Source organism: Ruditapes philippinarum, unplaced genomic scaffold (assembly GCF_026571515.1).
Source record: "Ruditapes philippinarum isolate M1 unplaced genomic scaffold, ASM2657151v2 ctg56_1_1_1_1, whole genome shotgun sequence".
Lineage (NCBI taxonomy): Eukaryota > Metazoa > Mollusca > Bivalvia > Venerida > Veneridae > Ruditapes > Ruditapes philippinarum.
The window spans coordinates 79173-100642 of record NW_026862156.1 but is presented as its reverse complement, the minus strand read 5'-3'; the positions used below and the strand labels follow the sequence as shown (position 1 = coordinate 100642).

At 32.7% G+C, this 21470-nt stretch overlaps 1 protein-coding gene and 1 long non-coding RNA gene across 3 annotated transcripts in view; one reads left to right on the top strand and one right to left on the bottom strand.

Annotated features, from left to right (window-relative positions):
- The window catches only part of LOC132718126 (peroxisomal trans-2-enoyl-CoA reductase-like), a 127051-nt gene that overhangs the window by 38680 nt on the left and 66901 nt on the right, over positions 1-21470 (bottom strand). The window lies entirely within an intron of this gene.
- Positions 15479-21470, top strand: part of LOC132718127 (uncharacterized) — a 30982-nt gene continuing 24990 nt past the window's right edge. The window contains exon 1 of one of the 2 annotated variants that reach the window (XR_009624045.1): positions 15479-15600. This is a non-coding gene — a long non-coding RNA (uncharacterized LOC132718127). Of the gene's footprint in view, positions 15601-17052; positions 17414-21470 lie in introns of those variants that run through there. The other variant, XR_009624044.1, reaches the window with a different exon arrangement.

Sequence of the window (21470 nt, the reverse complement as noted above, 5' to 3'; positions counted from 1 at the left end):
TTTCCAATATTAAGACTGCGTGAACTAGTTTTAGACCCCAGGTGACCCATATTCAAACTTGACCTAGAAATTATCATAACATCCATGTTGACTAATTTCCAGGATATTTGATTTATAAAACAGTAGCCTCTAGAGTGTTAGCAAAGGTTTACCATGTCTGGGCTGAGTTACCTTGTTTTTGACCCCAGATGACCAATATTCGAACTTGACCTAAAAATAATCAAAACATTTCTGACTAATTTCCAGGATATTCAGATTAAAACAAAAGCTACTATGTAGTTAACAAGATTTTTCTATTTTTAGCTCCTGTAACCTTGTTTTTCATCCGAGATGACCAATGCTTGAACTCATCCAAGCAATTACTTAGACAAGCATTCTGACCAATCGACAAAATGTTGTTTTGAGATAGACATTTGTGCCATATTATTTCAAAATCCCTCAATGCATGACAAAGTTACAGTCTGGACATGATTGTTGTGTAAGTGGGGACACATAGACAGATGGACATGAGCTTTAGCTGTGACACATTGTCTTGATGTGGTAGACATTTGTGCCAAGTTATTTTAAAATCCTTCCATGCATGACAAAGTTACAGTCCGGACATGAATGTGTATCTTCAAAGTCTTCTCGAGAGAATGAGTACCTTCAAACTATAAGTGTGACCTTGACCTTGAAGAGGGGAAATGGGTCTTGGTCGTGTCATGTCGTCTTGTTGTGGTAGACATTTATACCTAGTTATTTTAAAATTCTTCAATGCATGACAAAGTTACAGCCCGCAGACGAATGTGTGTACCTATAAACTCTAATTGTGATAAAGTGAACTTCAAAATGGTAGTGTGACTTTGACCTTTGAGGTAGGGGCGTGATTATTAGACGCAACACATCATGTTGATGTTGTAGACATTTATGCCAAGTTATTTTAAAATCCTTCCATGCATGACAAAGTTACAGCCCGGAAACGATTGTGTGTACCTTATTAATTCTAATTGTGATAATGTGAAACTTCAAAATGTTAGTGTGACCTTGACCTTTGAAGTAGAGACATAATTATTGGACGCGACATCGTCTTGATGTGGTAGACATTTATGCCTAGTTATTTTAAAATCATTTGATGCATGACAAAGTTACAGTCCGGACACGAATGCGATAATGTGAAACTTCAAAATGATAGTGTGACCTTGACCTTTGAGGTAGGGACGTAATATCAAAAAGCAAGAAAGTAGGTCAAATGATATCAATAATATCAAAAGTATGCCAGTTGATATCAAAATTCAGTCATATAGGCGGGTAGTTTCCTAACCATCGTTCCTGGAGAAATACACCAGTACTCTAGTTAGTAATTTACCCTCTAACCTAAAACGTTTGTAATGCCAAGAATTCTAACGTAATTGTCGTTAAATAACGAATACTTCGGAGTACACGTTAGACCTTCGTTGAAGGAAAAAACAACGTGTGAAGCACTTCCAACAACATTTTTATGAGTATATATTATTTCTATAACGTATTTTCTTCCTATTTTCCTGATAATAAGTTCTTGATAAGTTGTTAAAATATGTTTATGTCTTAATGTGTAAAGTTATTATTATTATTATTATCATATTATCATTATTATTATTATTATTATCATTAATATTATAATTATTATTATTATTATGACTGCATTTATTTTCAAAATAATACGTTACCGTACTCCTAAAACTTTAGAGAGCATTTCTTTCGTAAACGATTTTTAGAATAATTCCAAATATCTTTATACAAGTAATAGAAAGAGCACCGAAACCTGAGGCTATCTGATTTGTACGAGGGGGCGTAGCCCCCCCCCCCCTGAGTATAAATCAGATTGCCGAGTGTTTTGGTGTTCTTTCTCTTTTGTATCATAGTCAAACATGACAGCATGTTCCCTGTTGTCATAATATGAAACCCCAGAAAAATTTAACCAATGAACGAGCATTTGAATATGATATTTCTGCCCCTTTCCCTTTCTCTGCCGTCACAATAAGTAAACCCCAGCAAAAATGAACCAATCAACGGGCATTATCTAGAGTGCGGGTAACTGATACCTGCACCCCAGTTACCGCACTGTGCATGTATATGTATACGATTTAACTCTGACACTTTTTCAACAGAAAGGTCCCCAAACTATGATACAAGTGATGTTGTTTTTTCATTCTGCAGACAATGGCCGCCATGCTTCTAGAGTATTTAGATAACTGACAGACTTTGGACTCTCATACGAGGGTTGTCCAAAAAATTCGTGCACTACAGTTATTGTCGTGAGAGTTATTGATAGAAAAACATGAATATTATATCACTCGAAGGAGAAATCTGTCTCAAATAAGAAAACAAAAGAAAACAAGAGGGCCATGATGGCCCTGAGGTCGCTCACCTGTATATAGGCCCCCCACCCACGGGCCAATTTTTACCCAAGGGCTTTTATTTGTTTATTTGAACAGACTTGGTAGACACCCGTAAGAAGATGTTTCATGCTAAACATCTAAGTTCTAGCTCATTTGCATTTTTAAAAGAAGATTTTTAAAGTTTTTACTATACACATATAGTAGTTAAAAACAATGTCACCCCTGGGGCAGGGCCAGTTTTGACCCCCGGGCGTTTATTTTAACAAACTTTGTAGATATTTACTTAAAGATGTTTCATGCTTAATATCTAAACTCTAGCTATTTGGGTTTTTCCAAAGAAGATTTTTAAGTTTTTGCTATACACATATAAGGAAAATCAATGACCCCCCCCGGGCGGGGCCAGTTTTGACCCCAGGGCTTTTATTTGAACATACTTGGTAGACACCCATTAGAACATGTTTCATGCTAAATATCTTAGCTCTAGCTCTTTGAGTTCTTTAAAAGAAGATTTTTTTAAGTTTTTACTATATGCATATAGGGAAAATGAATGACCCCCTGGGGCGGGGCCAATTTTGACCCCAGAGCTTTTATTTGAACAAACTTGGTAGACACTCATTAGAAGATGTTTCATGCTAAATACCTTAGCTCTAGCTCTTTGGGTTCTTTAAAAGAAGATTTTTTAAGTTTTTACTATATGCATATAGGGAAAATCTATGACCCCCTGGGGCAGGGTCAATTTTGACCCCAGGTCTTTTATTTGAACAAACTTGGTAGACATTAACTAGAAGAAGTTTCATGCCAAATATCTAAGCTCTAGCTCTTATGGTTCTTTAAAAGAAGATTTTTTAAGTATTTACCATATGCATATAGGGAAAATCAATGACCCCCGGGGCGGGGCCAATTTTGACCCCAGGGCTTTAATTTGAACAAACTTGGTAGACACTCACTAGAAGATGTTTCATGCTTAATATCTTAGCTCTAGCTCTTTGGGTTCTTTAAAAGAAGATTTTTTAAGTTTTTACTATATTCATATAGGGTAAATCTATGACCCCCTGGGGCGGGGTCAATTTTGACCCCAGGGCTTTTATTTGAACAAACTTGGTAGACATTCACTAGAAGATGTTTCATGCCAAATATCTAAGCTCTAGCTCTTATGGTTCTTTAAAAGAAGATTTTTAAGTGTTTACTATATGCATATAGGGACAATCAATGACCCCCGGGGCGGGGCCAATTTTGACCACAGGGCTTTAATTTGAACAAACTTGGTAGACATTCACTAGAAGATGTTTCATACTTAATATCTTAGCTCTAGCTCTTTGGGTTCTTTAAAAGAAGATTTTTTAAGTTTTTACTATATGCATATAGGGAAAATCAATGACCCCCTGGGTCGGGGCCCTTTTTTTCCCAGGGCTTTTATTTGAACAAACTTGGTAGACATTCACTAGAAGATGTTTCATGCCAAATATCTAAGCTCTAGCTCTTACGGTTCTTTAAAAGAAGATTTTTTAAGTTTTTACTATATGCATATACTGGGAAAATCAATGACCCCCAGGGGCGGGGCCAATTTTGACCCCAGGGCTTTTATTTGAACAAACTTGGTAGACACTCACTAGAAGATGTTTCATGCCAAATATCTAAGCTCTAGCTCTTATGGTTTTTTAAAAGAAGATATTTAAAGTTTTTTCTTTTGGTTGCCATGGCAACCAGAGTTCTGCATGGAATAAAATTCTTTGAACAATTTTTAAAGGTGACCACCAAAGGAACATTCCTGTGAAGTTTGGATGAAATTGGCTCAGTGGTTTATGAGGAGATGTCATTTAAAGCAAAAGTTTACGGACGGACGACGGACGGACGACGGACGGACGGACGCCGGACGAAAAGCGATCACAAAAGCTCACCCTGTCACTTTGTGACAAGTGAGCTAAAAACGTGTAACCCACGTGTCGTGTAAACGAATCGTCATACAGTTACCTTGGTAACGCAATACCGGCGCACGACAAAAAATTGGGTAAGTTCTTTACTTTGATGCATCACGGTATTCTTTAAACACTACATATAAACGTCAAAATTCAGGAAAAAGTGTGTGTACGTATTTCTAACGTCACTAGAAAATATAACGTCATTTGCCTTATTGTAACGATCGTAAACAAACATTTATGGATGGTCGTCAGTACTGTAATTACGTGATATTGTCAGTTGCTAAACGTCTGGAATACGAACGATCATTAAATTTTGAGCAAATATTGGTAAAACACCAACAGATACCTACAAAGAACTTAAAAAGGCAAGCGGGACAAGTTCAGTGTCACGACGGCTGGTTTTTAAATGACACAAACACTTTGTAGAAGAGCGAGTGTCAGTAGTATAACAAATATGCAAATATCTTTTCTGAAGGAATTTGTTTGAGGTTGGGTCTTATTTTTGGCTAAAATGCCTAGCCTATAGACGATGACAACCGGTCAGGCAGACGTCCGTCCGTAATGCCGGCGCATGTGACGAGGGTTGTCCAATATATTCGAGCACTGGTGGAATAAGGTACATGTACGTTGCATAAGAACAATAAAAAGTACAAAATACTTTGCATCAATCATTTATCTATTGACAGTTAAACAAATTATAACATAAAAAGCAAATGCAACTTTACAAGCAACAAACAATTTATGCAATTACAGTAATGAACTAACCCATTTTTTGTCGTGCGCCGGTATTACGTTACTAAGGTAACTTAATGACCATTCTTTGACACGACACGCCGGTTACTCGGAGACAGATTTCCCCTTCTAGTTATATATAATGTATTTGTTTTTAATAATTACTCTGACGACAATAACTGCAGTGCACGAATTTTTTGGACAACCCTCGTATATTTGAATGCATTTTAGGAGGTTAATTAATTTAATCAACTGACATAGAGAATACAAATCGACCTGTTGATCGCCTTAGTTATCTTATGTGATAGTATTCTTTCTTATCTTTGTCATTTCCTCATTATTTATCGAAACAAGCTAATACTATTTGTATTGCATGTTTAACAATACATCACATTCTATCATGTACGATATCAAAAAGATATCATATTACATTCAAGTTTCAATTTTTAATACTTAAAAACTTAGAATTTGTACTAGTTCTAGCGGAGTATATTAAGATCAAAGCACAGAAGGCGCTGAATTTGATTGGGTCTCAGAATGTCAGAAAGGTGAAGGTTGTGAGATTATAAACCAATTTGTTTTTGTATAGTGCCACCAATGCTTTCCAGCGTTTTAATTGTAGTAAATTGGCTATAAGACTAATTGCAACACTGTTATTCAATTCAATGTTTATTTAACTTAAACAATTTGGGAAAAAAATGAGTTGCCTAAACTGGGATTGTGCGGGGGTATAATTAACATACCAGTGTTGTTTTTTTTCACTTTTGGGGGAAGGGGGTCGGTGCCCTTTGGAGGGGGAAAATGCAATAGGTGGGGGAATTTTATTTGTTTATTTATTTTGTATTGTCTTTCCGGTAGAAAAGGGGAGCAATTCTTGAAACACAATTTTAAGATACATAGCTTTTTCTTCATATACGGATCTGAAATATCGCCGCGTCGCATGTTTAACTTGTTGGGACACCGGGAGAAGCTCCCCTTACCTAGCCAAGAACGATTTGTAAACAACCTTGCTTAAAAGAAAGTGTTACAGGCATAAAATAAAACATTTTTCGACAGTTAGTTGCAAAAAAAGAATGATATTCATTGCAGGCAAATTCTGACAGCCGTATATGGGGAAATTTCAGCTTTGACTTTGAGGGGGAAAAAACATACTATTTTGAGGGGGGAATGGGGCCGAATTTTGCCGAATATTTTGGTGAAAAAAACACTGGCATAATTTAAGGCAATGTATTAAAACAAGAGCTGCATATCGAACAGCACGCTCGAATATTCAAAATCAACAGCCTGCATAGATAAGGAATTCTCTTATTCATAAAGTTGTATAATTCTTTGAAAAAAAATGTTAGAGGGAAGTAACCTACAAAAACGATCTCAAAAGATGTGTTTAGTTTCAAGTGCATTACCTCAATGGTTGTGAAGATAAATCTTGTCCATAGAAATTCTTTAAGTTTATAAAGCGATATAATTATTTCCAAATCAATGCTTAGGTTATGGGTCTTGAATAGTGAATCAAAAATCACATTTAAAGTCTGACAATGAATGTTTATGGCTAAGGAGAAACAATTTAACTTGCAACAAATGCCAAAGCGAATACCAAATTGCAGGTCAGTAAATTAGTTCCTTATCCAGTGCATAAAGAAAAGAGATATTTTAACATAAAGACACACATGCAGGGCATTATCTATGAAAGAAAAGATTTCTCATTGCTAACTAATTCAAAATATTGTTAATCTTTTAATATCACCTTTCATAATAATATAAAAACAAAGAAGTATCTAATTTACAGTTGACCGCCGTTTGTAATACCCCATCCACTTTGTTTATGTGTTTAGATAAACAAGAGGGCCATGATGGCCCTAGATCGCTCACCTGAAGCCATCAAACTCATCCGAACAATTACCTAGACAAGCATTCTGACAAAGTTTCATGACAGGTGAAATGTGACCACTACAGTGTTAACAAGGATTATCCATATTTAAGCAGTGTGACCTAGTTTTTTACCCAGGTGACCCATATTCAAACTTTATTTGAACTTAATATAATCTGTTTTGGAATTCTTATTTGGATTTCATGATGTGTAACAGGGTCGATAATTCAGGTGTCTTGATATATCTTTGGTTGTTTGAGTTGTTTTCCTTTGGATCCCGCAATGTAACTAGTTTTGTCTATGTTTAAACGGCTTTGTTTGTAAAAAGTTCTAAGTGTTCTTAATTTATTGGAAATATGGATTATTGATAGTTGGTCAGTATTATTTTGAGTTGCATTTGGTTCTAATCAGTGTTTTAAAGAGTGTATGTCATAGATTCGTTTTTGGGGAGGCTATGCCTCCCCAATGTTAAGACCGTTCATCAAATCTTACTGCAGCGGTAATCAGGTCAAAAAAATAGTGTGATATTTTAAAGCTGACTCATCACTTATCACCGTTATTTACAAGTTAAAACAAGTTTTTGTTCTTAACCATCATACTTGCTGTTTGTAAAGTTCATAATTCTCAGAGAAACGCTTGGTTTAAACGTTTTCTAAATTTTAAAAAAATGTGAGAAGTGATTTTACTGCGGCGGTAAATCGGTCATTTACGTCGACATAAATAGTTCTGATATTTTATCAGGAAAATTAAAAACTAAACGCATTTACTGTAAAGTACTGAATAAATATTTGAATTATTTGGCAAAATGTTGTTTTTATTTTTGAAAACAATTTTCCAATTACTACACAGCGACCAACTGTTTATGGCGGGACATTAACTAGAACGTTGCAACACAGTAGTCTCAATTTCATGCATGTTCTTCTGTTGTTATAAACCATTAATAGTCCTTAAAAAAATTTTAAAGACAAATAATGGTAAACTGTCGCTTACATCAGAGACATGGATCATGCTTGCGCGAGACATGGATCATGCTTGCGTGATAACTAAGGAAAACTAACTTATTTGTACACCCTAGGAGGCTGTACGCGGAAAACGCTCATAAACCGCTATATCATATAGCTGTTAGTAAATATTTTGCATACATTTAACTAAGAATTCACTGATGGTGATTAACATATAGTTTGAAAACATTATATTCTAGAACCATTATCGCCAAAAAAAAAAACCTATTTAACGACAAAAGCCGTAAGGACCCTCCGACAAAATTTCAGCACAAGAATACATTTTACATTTGCAAAATTAAACAAGAGGGCCATGATGGCCCTGAGGTCGCTCACCTGTATATAGCCCCCCCCCCCATGTTGCAGGGCCAATTTAACTCAAGGGCTTTTATTTGCACAAACTTGGTAGACACCCACAAGAAGATGTTTCATGCTAAACATCTAAGCTCTAGCTCATTGGGCTTTTTAAAAGAAGATTTTTTTAAAGTTTTTACTATACACATAAAGTTAAAAACAATGACACCCCTGGGGCCGGGCAAGTTTTGACCCCAGGGCTTTTATTTGAACAAACTTTGTAGACACTTACTAGAAAATGTTTCATGCTTAATATCTAAACTCTAGCTATTTGAGTTTTTTCAAAGAAGATTTTAAGTTTTTGCTATACAAATATAAAGAAAATCAATGACCCCCGGGGCGGGGCCAATTTTGACCCCAGGTCTTTTATTTAAACAAACTTTGTAGACACTCACTAAAAGATGTTTCATGCTTAATATCTTAACTCTAGCTATTTGGGTTTTTTCAAAGAAGATTTTTTAAGTTATTGCTATACACATATAAGGAAAATCAATGACCCCCTGGGGCGGTGCCAATTTTGACCCCAGGGCTTTTATTTGAACAAACTTGGTAGGCACCTATTAGGACATGTTTGATGCTAAATATCTAAGCCATAGCTCTTTGAGTTCTTTAAAAGAAGATTTTTAAGTTTTTACTATATGTATATAGGGAAAATCAATGACCCCCCGGGGCGGGGCCAATTTTGACCCCAGGGCTTTTATTTGAACAAACTTGGTAGACACCCATTAGAACATGTTTGATGCTCAATATCTTAGCCATAGCTCTTTGAGTTCTTTAAAAGAAGATTTTTTAAGTTTTTACTATATGCATATAGGGAAAATCAATGACCCCCCGGGGCGGGCCAATTTTGACCCCAGGGCTTTTATTTGAACAAACTTGGTAGACACTCACTAGAAGATGTTTCTACAAATATCTAAGCTCTAGCTCTTATGGTTTTTTAAAAGAAGTTTTTTCTTTCGGTTGCCATGGCAACCAGAGTTCTGCATGGAATTAAATTCTTTGAACAATTTTTAAAGGTGACCACCAAAGGAACATTCCTGTGAAGTTTGGATGAAATTGGCTTAGTGGTTTATGAGGAGATGTCATTTAAAGAAAAAGTTTACGGACGACGGACGGACGGACGACGGACGGACGACGGACGGACGGACGCCGGACGAAAAGTGATCACAAAAGCTCACCCTGTCACTATGTGACAGGTGAGCTAAAAAAAACAATGCTTATATTTTCATCTCACATAATTCATCAATCAAACTTTTAACATAAAAGTATCTTTTAAAAATATGTCTGGCAATTGATAGATCCCTACTCTGATCTTTTATTTGAATAAGAATAAATTTAAACATGTGCTCTTTTGTTTAGGAATATGTTGTGGTGAAAGTCTTAATGTATCCATTAATCTCATAATTAGAATTAGACAGGTCAGGCATCTATACAACCAGTTGTTAAGTTAACTACGCTCAGTTTTAATTCAAATATTTGGGGTAAAAACATGACCAAAGTACCTAGTAGTCGTTTACCCGGTGGTGATCTCATTAAACCGATTATAGATTCGAATTGATTAGAAAACACAAATAAAAATGTGTTTCGGTACAACAAAAATCGGAAGTATAGTGAACAGTTAAATGACAGAAATATGTGGTCAAATATGTTTTAACAAGGAAATAATTATTTCAGAGAAAGACGCAAATATCAGTCTTCAATCAAATGAATGACCCCATGTTGTGTAATTAGAAAGTTTATTCAATTCTAGGGCAACGCATCATAATTTGATAGTCCTACTCCATGTGTAATAAAATTCAAATTTTCAATACAGATACATAAAAAATATTAAAGAATAAGAAGCTTTAAAACAAGAGGGCCATGATGGCCCTGAGTCGCTCACCAGAAACAACTGCTTTCCAGTGTTGGAATGTCAATATATTCTAATATTAAATTTGAGCATAGAATGCATGTTTAAACAATAATTTGAAGAAATGCCATGGCCTGGGATATTTAAGCTTTAGCTTAAACGGGGCTAATCAAATTAATATGAGCAAACTTGATAAAAGACTACTTAAGAATGCTACAAAGTTTGGTGATCATCTATCAATTATTTCAGTAGAAAATGATGTTCAAAGGTTTTTCTATTTTTAGCTTTAGTGGCCCCTAAAAGGGGCTAATCAAATTTATATGAGCAAATTTGATAAAAAACTACCCAAGAATGCTACATACAAAGTTTGGTGATCATCCATCAATTAGTTTTGTAGCAATAGCATTTAAATGAATATCAATTTTTAATTTTAGCGGCCCCTAAAAGGGGCCAATCAAAATAATATGAGCAAACTTGATAAAAGACTACCCAACAATGCTTCAGACAAAAGTTTGGTGATCATCCATCCATTAGTTCTGTAAAAATAGACATTTAAAGGTATTTCTATTTTTAGCTTTACCGGCCCCTTAAAGGGGCTAATCAAATGAATATGAGCAAACTTGATAAAAGACTACCAAAGAAGGCTACAGACAAAGATTGGTGATCATCCATCAATTAGTTCTCTAGAAATAGACATTTAACAGTATTTCTATTTTTAGCTATAGAGACCCCTAAAAGGGGCTAATCAAATGAATATGAGCAAACTTGATAAAAGACTATCCAAGAATGCTACAGACAAAGTTTGGTGATCTTCCATCTATTAGTTCTGTAGAAATAGACATTTAAAGGTATTTCTATTTTTAGCTTTTGCGGCCCCTAAAAGGGGCCAATCAAAATAATATAAGCAAACTTGATAAAACACTACCCAAGAATGCTACAGACAAAGTTTGGTGATCATCCATCAATTAGTTCTGTAGGAGAGGGTGTTTAAAGGTTTTCTATTTTTAGCCCTAGAGACCCCTAAAAGGGGCCAATCAAAATAGTATTAACAAACTTGATAAAAGACTACCTAAGAATGCTACAGACAAAGTTTGGTGATCATCCATTAATTAGTTCTGAAAAAATAGACAAAGGGTTTTTCTATTTTTAGCTTTTGCGGCCCCTAAAAGGGGCCAATCAAATTTATATGAGCAAATTTGATAAAAGACTACCCAAGAACAGAGCTGCATCAGTACTAAGGGTGTAGTACTTAAGTACCAGTACCAGTACTTGGCAAATTATGCAGTACCATTACCAGTACCAGTACTAGATTTTAGCTCGGTACTGCAGTACCAGTACTTTTTTTGGTGAAGTAATTAAGTATCAGTACCATTACTTTTATATATTCATCAAAGTTTGAATAAATACAGTGTCAAACAAATAATTGCAAATATTATTCAGCAAAGAAATAAAATCATAATTTACTTTAAAGCTGCATGCCTCCAGATGACCAAAAATATTTCAAGAAAATTAAACTTGAAAAAAAATTACTAAAACTTTGAGAAAAGTAATTCAAGTGATAATTTATATCTTATGTGCAATTAATGACTGTATTTTGTAGTATTTATCACCATATATTTCTACTGCGTTTACTAACGCAGTAGGGGCTATTTATGCATGTTTTGACCTCTTTTGGTAATTTACGTGGATTTTAAGTGCGATTGTAATATGTCAAGTACTTTCTTTTTCATTTAACAATATTTTACCTTTAAATACATTTTCAAAATTTTCATGAAAATTAGGATGAATCTGGAGGCCTGCTGCTTTAAAGTTAACATAACATGTTTACAACTTTATAGTTTTAACATACTTTTTACAAACAATATTTAACAACATATATTCATGTCATATCTAATTGTTTAGTAACCAGTCAACAGTATAAATAAAATGCAAACATCTTTCATTTAAAACACAACAGTCTTTTGTTGCCTTTTCACACCTTCACACCTCTGTTCAATTTATACCAAAGTAAATAACAACTTTTTATGGTGCTAACAATATCACTTTTTTCACTTGAAATGGGATTTTTAGAAATAAGAAATTAATTAGTGTTTTATTTTGCTCTTTACTAGTAAATACAAAGTAATAAAAGATTTTAATAAGGATATTTTAGGGTAAAGAGTTATTGAGTCTGTTTATCTTAATTTTATTTTTACTTAAAGTCTTTTTATGTGCTTTTTATGATGAATACTATGTTAACATTTGAAGGAATATTGCAGCAAAATAATCTTTAGATTTGATAACTTACTTTTTCACAAAAATAAAAAAATAGTTAATGTAATTTACAGCTTTATTTTATGAGAAAAATTGATGTTATTTTAATTTTATCAAAACCAAAAGTACTGGGTAATGCAGTAGCAGTACCACTTTTTAAGACAGTAATGCAGTACCAGTACCAGTAGTAGCAAAATTTTGTAAGAGTAATTCAGTATCAGTACCAGTACTTGCAAAATCGCTGCAGTACGTACTGCAGTACCAGTACCAGTACCAGTAATGCAGCTCTGCCCAAGAATGCTACAGACAAAGTTTGGTGATCATCCATCAATTAGTTCTCTAGAAATAGACATTTAACAGTATTTCTATTTTTAGCTATAGAGACCCCTAAAAGGGGCTAATCAAATGAATATGAGCAAACTTGATAAAAGACTATCCAAGAATGCTACAGACAAAGTTTGGTGATCTTCCATCTATTAGTTCTGTAGAAATAGACATTTAAAGGTATTTCTATTTTTAGCTTTTGCGGCCCCTAAAAGGGGCAAATCAAAATAATATAAGCAAACTTGATAAAAGACTACCTAAGAATGCTACAGACAAAGTTTGGTGATCATCCATCAATTAGTTCTGTAGAAATAGACATTTAAAGGTATTTCTATTTTTAGCTATAGAGACCCCTAAAAGGGGCTAATCAAATAAATATGAGCAAACTTGATAAAAGACTAACCAAGAATGCTACAGACAAAGTTTGGTGATCTTCCATCTTAGCTTTTGCGGCCCCTAAAAGGGGCCAATCAAATAATATGAGCAAACTTGATAAAACACTACCCAAGAATGCTACAGACAAAGTTTGGTGATCATCCATCAATTAGTTCTGTAGGAGAAGGTGTTTAAAGGTTTTTCTATTTTTAGCCCTAGAGACCCCTAAAAGGGGCCAATCAAAATAGTATTAACAAACTTGATAAAAGACTACCTAAGAATGCTACAGACAAAGTTTGGTGATCATCCATTAATTAGTTCTGTAGAAATAGACAAAGGGTTTTTCTATTTTTAGCTTTTGCGGCCCCTTAAAGGGGCCAATCAAATTTATATGAGCAAATTTGATAAAAGACTACCAAAGAATGCTACAGACAAAGTTTGGTGATTATCCATCCATTAGTTCTGTAGAAGAAGATGTTTAAAGGTTTTTCTTTTTTTAGCCCTAGAGACCCCTAAAAGAGGCCAATCAAATTAATATGAGCAAACTTGATAAAAGACTACCCAAGAATGCTACAGACAAAGTTTGGTGATCATCCAACCATTAGTTCTGTAGAAGAAGATGTTTAAAGGTTTTTCTATTTTTAGCTCTGCTGACCCCTAAAAGGGGCCAATTGGAATGACATGAGCAAATTCAAGTGTGACTGTCACAACGATGCTACAGACCAAATTAGAAGTAAATCTGTCCAGTAGTTTCAGAGAAGAAGACGATTGTTGACGCATGACGACGGACGCCGGAGCATCCCCCTTTGATACTAATAGCTCACCCTGAGCCTTCGGCTCTGGTGAGCTAAAAAGTAAAACGCATGTATATACGAATGACTTACAGTCGAGCATCGCGAATCATCAACATATTTTACGAAACTTTAATTTGAAAACAATATTTGCGCGCGATGAAGTGATTAGCGTTTATTTGAATAAATAAAATAAAAAAAAATATATTTGTTTGTGTTCTAAAAATAATCGGTGGCATAAGAGGAATTTCGTATTCATTTTACAACACTTGGAAAATTACCGCAGAAAATGTGTTGTTGTTTTTTGTTTTGTTTTTAACAAAAACTTCCAAAACACGCTATTTATAACACCATTCATAGCACTGACGCTTCGATGTTCTCATCTATTTCGACGTACTCGTAATAACCGCAAACTCTGTTAAGCAGTACACATTTTAAGCTAGTGAGGTTTAAAACTATCGATAAACTACCATAAGTTGGTTGAGTGTTGGCGGTAAAAAAGATGATATAACTTCCTGATCAATTTTCAATTAGGTTGATGCAATTTTGAATAAGCTTTGCAGATATGTATTTTTTCAAGAAATATTTAGCTTTAATAAATATCCTAAGCCGTCAAAGTCAGCGACGAGTAAAAAATGGGAATAACTTTCTGAAACGTGATTTTATTCGAGATTTGCTTCGGGAGAACACAACCTCCTGTCCGTAGAGCAAGACTATTAAGACAGTATCTTTATTGATCTCATTACAGATAAATATAAAAACATCTCATCACAAGACAGTATCTTTATTGATCTCAATTATGGTACATGTAAATATGTATAATTTTTATGTTCATGTTTTTATGTTGCAGCTGTTATTATCATTCAATGATATTAAAATGACATAAAGTATTTATGATGAACAGTCCTAGAATATAGTGATAAGGAACCGTCAGTTGTAAAATGGTATTGTGATCTTATTATGAGCAGTCGTCATACTTGCTGGTATATGTCATTTATTATTGGCAGTTTAGGTTCTTCAAAATTTGCATGATTAACAGTCCGAATGTAGACCTCAATGAAAAGTACTGGAATATTAACAAAATGAATAGTCCACCATATTAACCATATATATGAATGGTTGAACACAACAGTAAGGATAAATGGCGCAATGGACAGATCTTCTTATTTTGGTAATAATTGATATTACAGCACATTTACATTGTAAAGCAAAAAGAAAAGAAACTATAAGTCTGAAACATTCTGTCATAGCATCCCCATCAGTACATTCAGTGCTTTGATTAATTAAGTAATGATTGTGGTCTGATTTGAAATGTCATCAGTTTTCGTGATTTGGAACCTTTGAGAATTGTTTCAGAAAAAGCAGTTAATCTATCTCTCTGTTAACTTTCATTCCTATCACTTTGCACATTGTGTTTATTATATTTTGCAGAAGTTACAGCAGAGAGAGAGCTCGACAGTACGTGTGTTTGAAGAAGATAATGTTATTATTTGTACATTAAGTTCCACGAACTGGTAAGTTTAGAATTTATTTATGATTGTAATGTATTTTATGATAACTTCATTGAATGAACTTATGATTGTGCCAGCCAATAGAAAGCATATAGCTATGTTATATGTAAACACACCTATAAGTAAGCTGTTCAATGTGTTGTAAATATCTAATACACCGATTCAGAACTAGCAGACGAGAGGCTTTTCTTATCAGTAGTTTTACGAGTAAATTAAACAGGTTGTGTATTTCACTGTATAAATCGTATATAAATGGTCTGACATGTGGTAGGTTTAACAGTTAATTTAAATACTTTGTGGAGTTAAAGATGTGTTGAAGAATATACTGTGACGAAGCTAAGATCCACCGTTTTCTATTGGTGAAATACATTCTAAAATCAGACATTTAATCACAACAAACTAGGGGTTAAAAAACGGCTCATTTTGTATTGTTTTAGCATAAGAGATATCAATTTTACTCGAAAATAAGGGAAGCAACTTGTATTTTTTCACTCGATATACCTCAGTTATTTACGTAGATAACATCGAAAGTATTTATGGGTTTATTGTAATTGACCATAAATTTGGATGTTTTTTTAATGATAACAATGCATTTCACACATAGGAAATTGATTTAACTCTATTTTTACGTTGATGTTATTTATTTACGTTCAGAGTGTTGATTTAGTCGATTTCATTGACTCTGAAAGATGATTGTTGATTGAATGATCTCATGATCAATCAACTAATTGATTTACTGATTGATTGGACAATTGTCATGGAGCTAAATATAGATGGAGAAGAAACTGAGACGTCACACAGTTAAATTCAGTATCGGTGGGGTTGTGTTAACACAAGTTATCATATGTTGCGGGAATTTCAAAGATTTGATGCATCCTGGGTAAAAGTAGCCAAAATACCGCCATATTGAATTCCCAGAGGTACATCGACAAAAAAAGATGAAGCATTTTCTACTTATATAAGAAGCAATAGTTATTTTTGTTAAAATGTACCATACACACTTTTCCACACAGATATTTCTCCGATAAAAATCCATGTCGGGAATGTAAACAATAGTTCACGGATATCACCGAAATTTAACGAGAGGGAGAGTATCGGAGACTGGCGGGAAAACACCGAAGCGCACAAAGGATTGTGGATCTAAATCTGACTATCGTCTATTTTCTGAGTTCCTATACATTGTATATATATCTGTGGACATGTAAGACGAATATACGTGAACTGTAAGATTTTATCATAAATAAATAGAGTTGAACTGTGCAAAGTTGTTTGTTTAGAAGAGAAATACATCATTTTTGGAGGAAAACCATTATATGTTTTTGTTTGAATGATCAAGGTATAAACACTTTTGTAAATGAACATCAGGCTTCCATTTTCATAATAATGGCAGGGCTTCCACTAATGGAAGTTTGGGAGTCATTTTACTCCTTGAATTTGGCTTGTGACATCCAAAATGTAATGCTTTTTTCTTTTTTACCAATATTATGTGACTACCAATGTCAAGACATTTTGCAGTCTTTGACTTCCAAATTTTGGAACTTAATGGAAGCCCTGAATGGACCTACATGTTTCACCTAAACTGTACGGGATATATGTGAAAAACTTCCTTTTAAAAAGTTTCTAGCCGAAGTTTTGCGAAGAAATGCATTGGTTACCTCAGAATATTGCTATGTTGTTAAAAAATTTCCATGCCTTTAGGTCACATATTCATGGAAAAATTCGAAAAAGGAAATTAGATTGTCAGGTGTATAGATTTCCAGTCTGCATATCATTTACATACAGTCTTGCAAAACTTCAGTAGTGTCCCTGGGGTCAAAATTAATCCTGTCTTACAGTAATGTTGTAAAAAGTTCTATTTAAAGTTTAATGTATATATGTATTGTAATAAATATATCAACACCTACATTATATATTTTTTTAAATTTTCATCTTTGTTACTTACTTTACATTATAGTTAATGCTATATTTGAAAATTGTTATTTTTTATCTTCTTTGTGACTATAAATGGAACTGTGTTTGTGCATATATAGGACAGTCTGTGGGTAGTGGTGTCATTGTATAAATCCTGTGTCAACAGTTGGTGAGTTTAAAATAGTAAACTACATTTTTTCTGGGTCACATTATTTTTATTTTTACACATTTTGATAGTTGTCGTCATTTAAAATATTTGTAAAAATTTAGTTATTATAGCTTTCTTTAATTTTCAAGTAATATAAATAAATATATATATTTTATATAGATAATTTTAATTTAAGTAATATTTCAATCATATGCATAAATCTTTCTGGTTATAGTTAGAATAAACAAGAAAAGCATTGATGCAAAGCATCAAAGGGCGTCCAAGCAAGAAATGCAGAAAGTGAAGATGAACTAGTAGACATATGATGTCAAGATATTCTTATAAACTTTTCAATGGTTAATTGGTTTTTACCAGAATGAACGGACGGAAGACATTGTTCATTATGAACTTTGATTGGCATGCTAGAGATTAGAATATTACTTGTTATTTCTTTATGATCGTGATTATTAATAGCAACGGATATACATGTATACAATCATTTATAATCCATATGTGTAACGCATGATCAACACCACACTTGTGGAATTGTCCCTTATTATGTAATCGCTATTAGCGAAGACCCCCTCTTAAGGTATCTGTTCACACTTAGTAAAAATATGACACTGGTTATATTACCATGTCATGTTGAGCATTATTGTTTATTATACAATAATTGTAATATCTATTTTAATAACAAAAATACAGATTTTATGAATATTGTTTTCCTCTCTTTTTTGTGTTTTTATGTGCTATTTTAATACTGAGTTTTTTACGTTTACTACTCTTTTTTTATTAAAATTGTAAAATAAATTTTAAGAATTCAATTGTCATATTGACCGACGATTATAAGTCAAAACTTAACTGGAAAAAGTCAGTAAATTATGGTTAATCTTTCAATATATAATATTGTTTATTCTTAAACCATGTACATGTACATTTGTATTTTTCTTTATCATTTTTTAAATTATCAATCAATTAAATAATTAATAAAATCTAATTTGTAACTTTGAATAATTCCTCGGCATCTTTACTAAACACGAATAACAAATTAAATAAAATGTTTCAAAGTTGATAGTGTCATATAAAAACCATAAAAATGTACCTTTTTTTCACAATTATTTTTAATTTATCTCATATAGATAAAATGAAACATGCTATTGTTGTTGTTGTTGGTGTTTTTTTTTTAATTGTATGTTTATGTATAATAATAATCAATAAATTTGAGAGTTGATCTATGTTTATAAATTATTGTAACCAAACTAAGTGACAAACATTCATTTTGGAAAAAAGCTTATTTATCTGTAAAATATTTGTTCTGTTCTGTAACGATATCAAACATCTACTCCAAAACCGGGAGAGACCAGACAATAAACGTGTGGTCACTAGTATCCCGGTCAAAATAGACCGGGAGAGACCGGAATTACCGATAGGAGTACATCCCTCTATAAATAGATTTTTGGAATATTTAGGTCATCAACTCATCATTCTATTTTAACATACTATGTTAACCCACTGTGTACTACAAAATGATAAATAAAAAACCGAAGAGACGGAAAAGGTTATTGCATTTGAAAATGTTTGCATTGCGAAATCCTCCAGTTCGCTATTCATTATACATATCGCGACATTTCATTTTTAATTAATAATAATCAAGCACCCTCATAACGATCGGAATGATCGGCTTTTATTATGACCGACTAAAAGGCTCGAAAAGTTGCTGTCGCCCTTTCACAAAATCTGATTTCATTCCATAAAGGGGCGCCGCGCTTCGGCGCGGACGCCAATAATACTACTATTAGTTCTACCTATTAGTTCTACCTATAAAACTTGTGTGGATCTAAATTTTTGGAAAAATATTTTATATATATGTACTTGATATATAAAAGTTCGAACCAAGAATTTTATAGAGAATTAATAGCTTATCATTTCGAACCAAGAATTTCGCTATTAATAGTAATATTTTTAGGTTGTGACCCAGTATAATTTTTTTGTTCAAGTGTGTTTATTGTAAAGGAAACGAGTGGTTCACTACAATAACCATTACACATGGTGGAAGATCTCCTTGCATGATTACATAAATTTCCTCTTATATTAATATCTATATTCTTCCTTTAATCCATCTTTAATTAATACTTGGCAGTTTGATATAGACGGCAATTACTGCTTAGAATTATTATAAATTCATCATTTCATCGTTTCGTGCTGGGTGATTGAGATCCGATTTAATTCCAGATTCTTTGACTGTTGAATTTAAAGTTGTTTTCCGTGAATTTTGGGTTTGTTTACACCTGTATTTTCACTGGTTGACCTTTGTGACCTTTCATTCATAAGTCATTACTCTGGCTGGTTGTTAATTGTCCGTAAGGTTGCAAACCTTGTTTGTACTACAATTTTGATTGGATTAATCTGACCCCTTTATATCGGATAATTCAAATATTGTCCTTTCCAAAAATAGTTGGACAGATGTGACCTAATTTTTTATTTCAGCTACCTGACACTTGTATATTTATATTCATTTTCAGGGAACAGAAAATAAAAGTTGGAGAACAGCTGTATTGAAATAAAAAGACTATATTGTGTTTGTTCATATATACATATTATTAAATTTATTTGTCCAGGTTTTCAAACTTTATAACATGGTATAAATGTTGTACTGAATCCGAATTTTAATTATGAGTTATTTGATATAAGATTAATCAAATAATTACTTAAAAGTAAATTGGTTATTATATATCTGAATTATGAAATAAGAATTTTATTTCTCCGATATATATCAGTTGATTAGTCTGATAATTTGAATTGTCAAACTAATTGATATCAGAACATTATAAACATATTTGATATCAGAAGTTTGATATCAGCAGAAGTTTGATATCAGAAGTTTATATATTTTTTTAATCACTTGAATTATTTGACAGATTGTGATTTATATTGAAATAATAAGGATTATTTCAATGTAGATTATACAATTATCACTTTAAAAAAATTGTCTTTTGTTGGAATAATTAGATTTATTTCAATATTTAAAAAATAACAAGAGCCACCGCCGAGCGGGGGCAACGCTCGACTTTTTACTTTTTCTAAACGCAAACATAGAAAGGTTTGAACATATATATTGATGTTTCCTTTTTATAAATTTAGTTGGTCTGTTTTGTCACATTAGTTTTGTTTATATATTTTGTATATATATGAATAGAAACATTAAGCATATTTCTAAAAATAGCAACAGTACGCAATTTCTAAAAATAGCAACAATGACGCAATTTCTAAAAATAGCAACAATGACGCAATTTCTAAAAATAGAAAAAATGACGCAATTTCTAAAAATAGAAAAAATGACGCAATTTCTAAAAATAGAAACAATGACGCAATTTTTAAAAATAGAAAAAAAATGACGCAATTTCTAAAAATAGCAACAATGACGCAATTTCTAAAAATAGAAAAAAATGACGCAATTACTAAAAATAGCAACAATGACGCAATTTCTAAAAATAGAAAAAAATGACGCAATTTCTAAAAATAGAAAAACATGACGCAATTTCTAAAAATAGAAAAAAATGAAGCAATTTCTAAAAAAAAAAAAAAAATGACGCAATTTCTAAAAATAGAAAAACATGACGCAATTTCTAAAAATAGAAAAAAATGACGCAATTTCTAAAAATAGAAAAACATGACGCAATTTCTAAAAATAAAAAAAAAATGACGCAATTTCTAAAAATAGAAAAACATGACGCAATTTCTAAAAATAGAAACAATGACGCAATTTCTAAAAATAGAACAAAAATGACGAAATTTCTAAAAAATAGAAAAAAATGACGCAATTTCTAAAAATAGCAACAATGACGCAATTTCTAAAAATAGAAGGAAAAAATGACGCAAATTTCTAAAAATAGCAACAATGACGCAATTTCTAAAAATAGAAAAAATGACGCAATTTCTAAAAATAGAAAAACATGACGCAATTATATACATGTATATATATATATATTTGATATATATATATATATATTTGATATATATATATATATATATATCTATATATGTATATATATATATATATATATATATACATGCATAT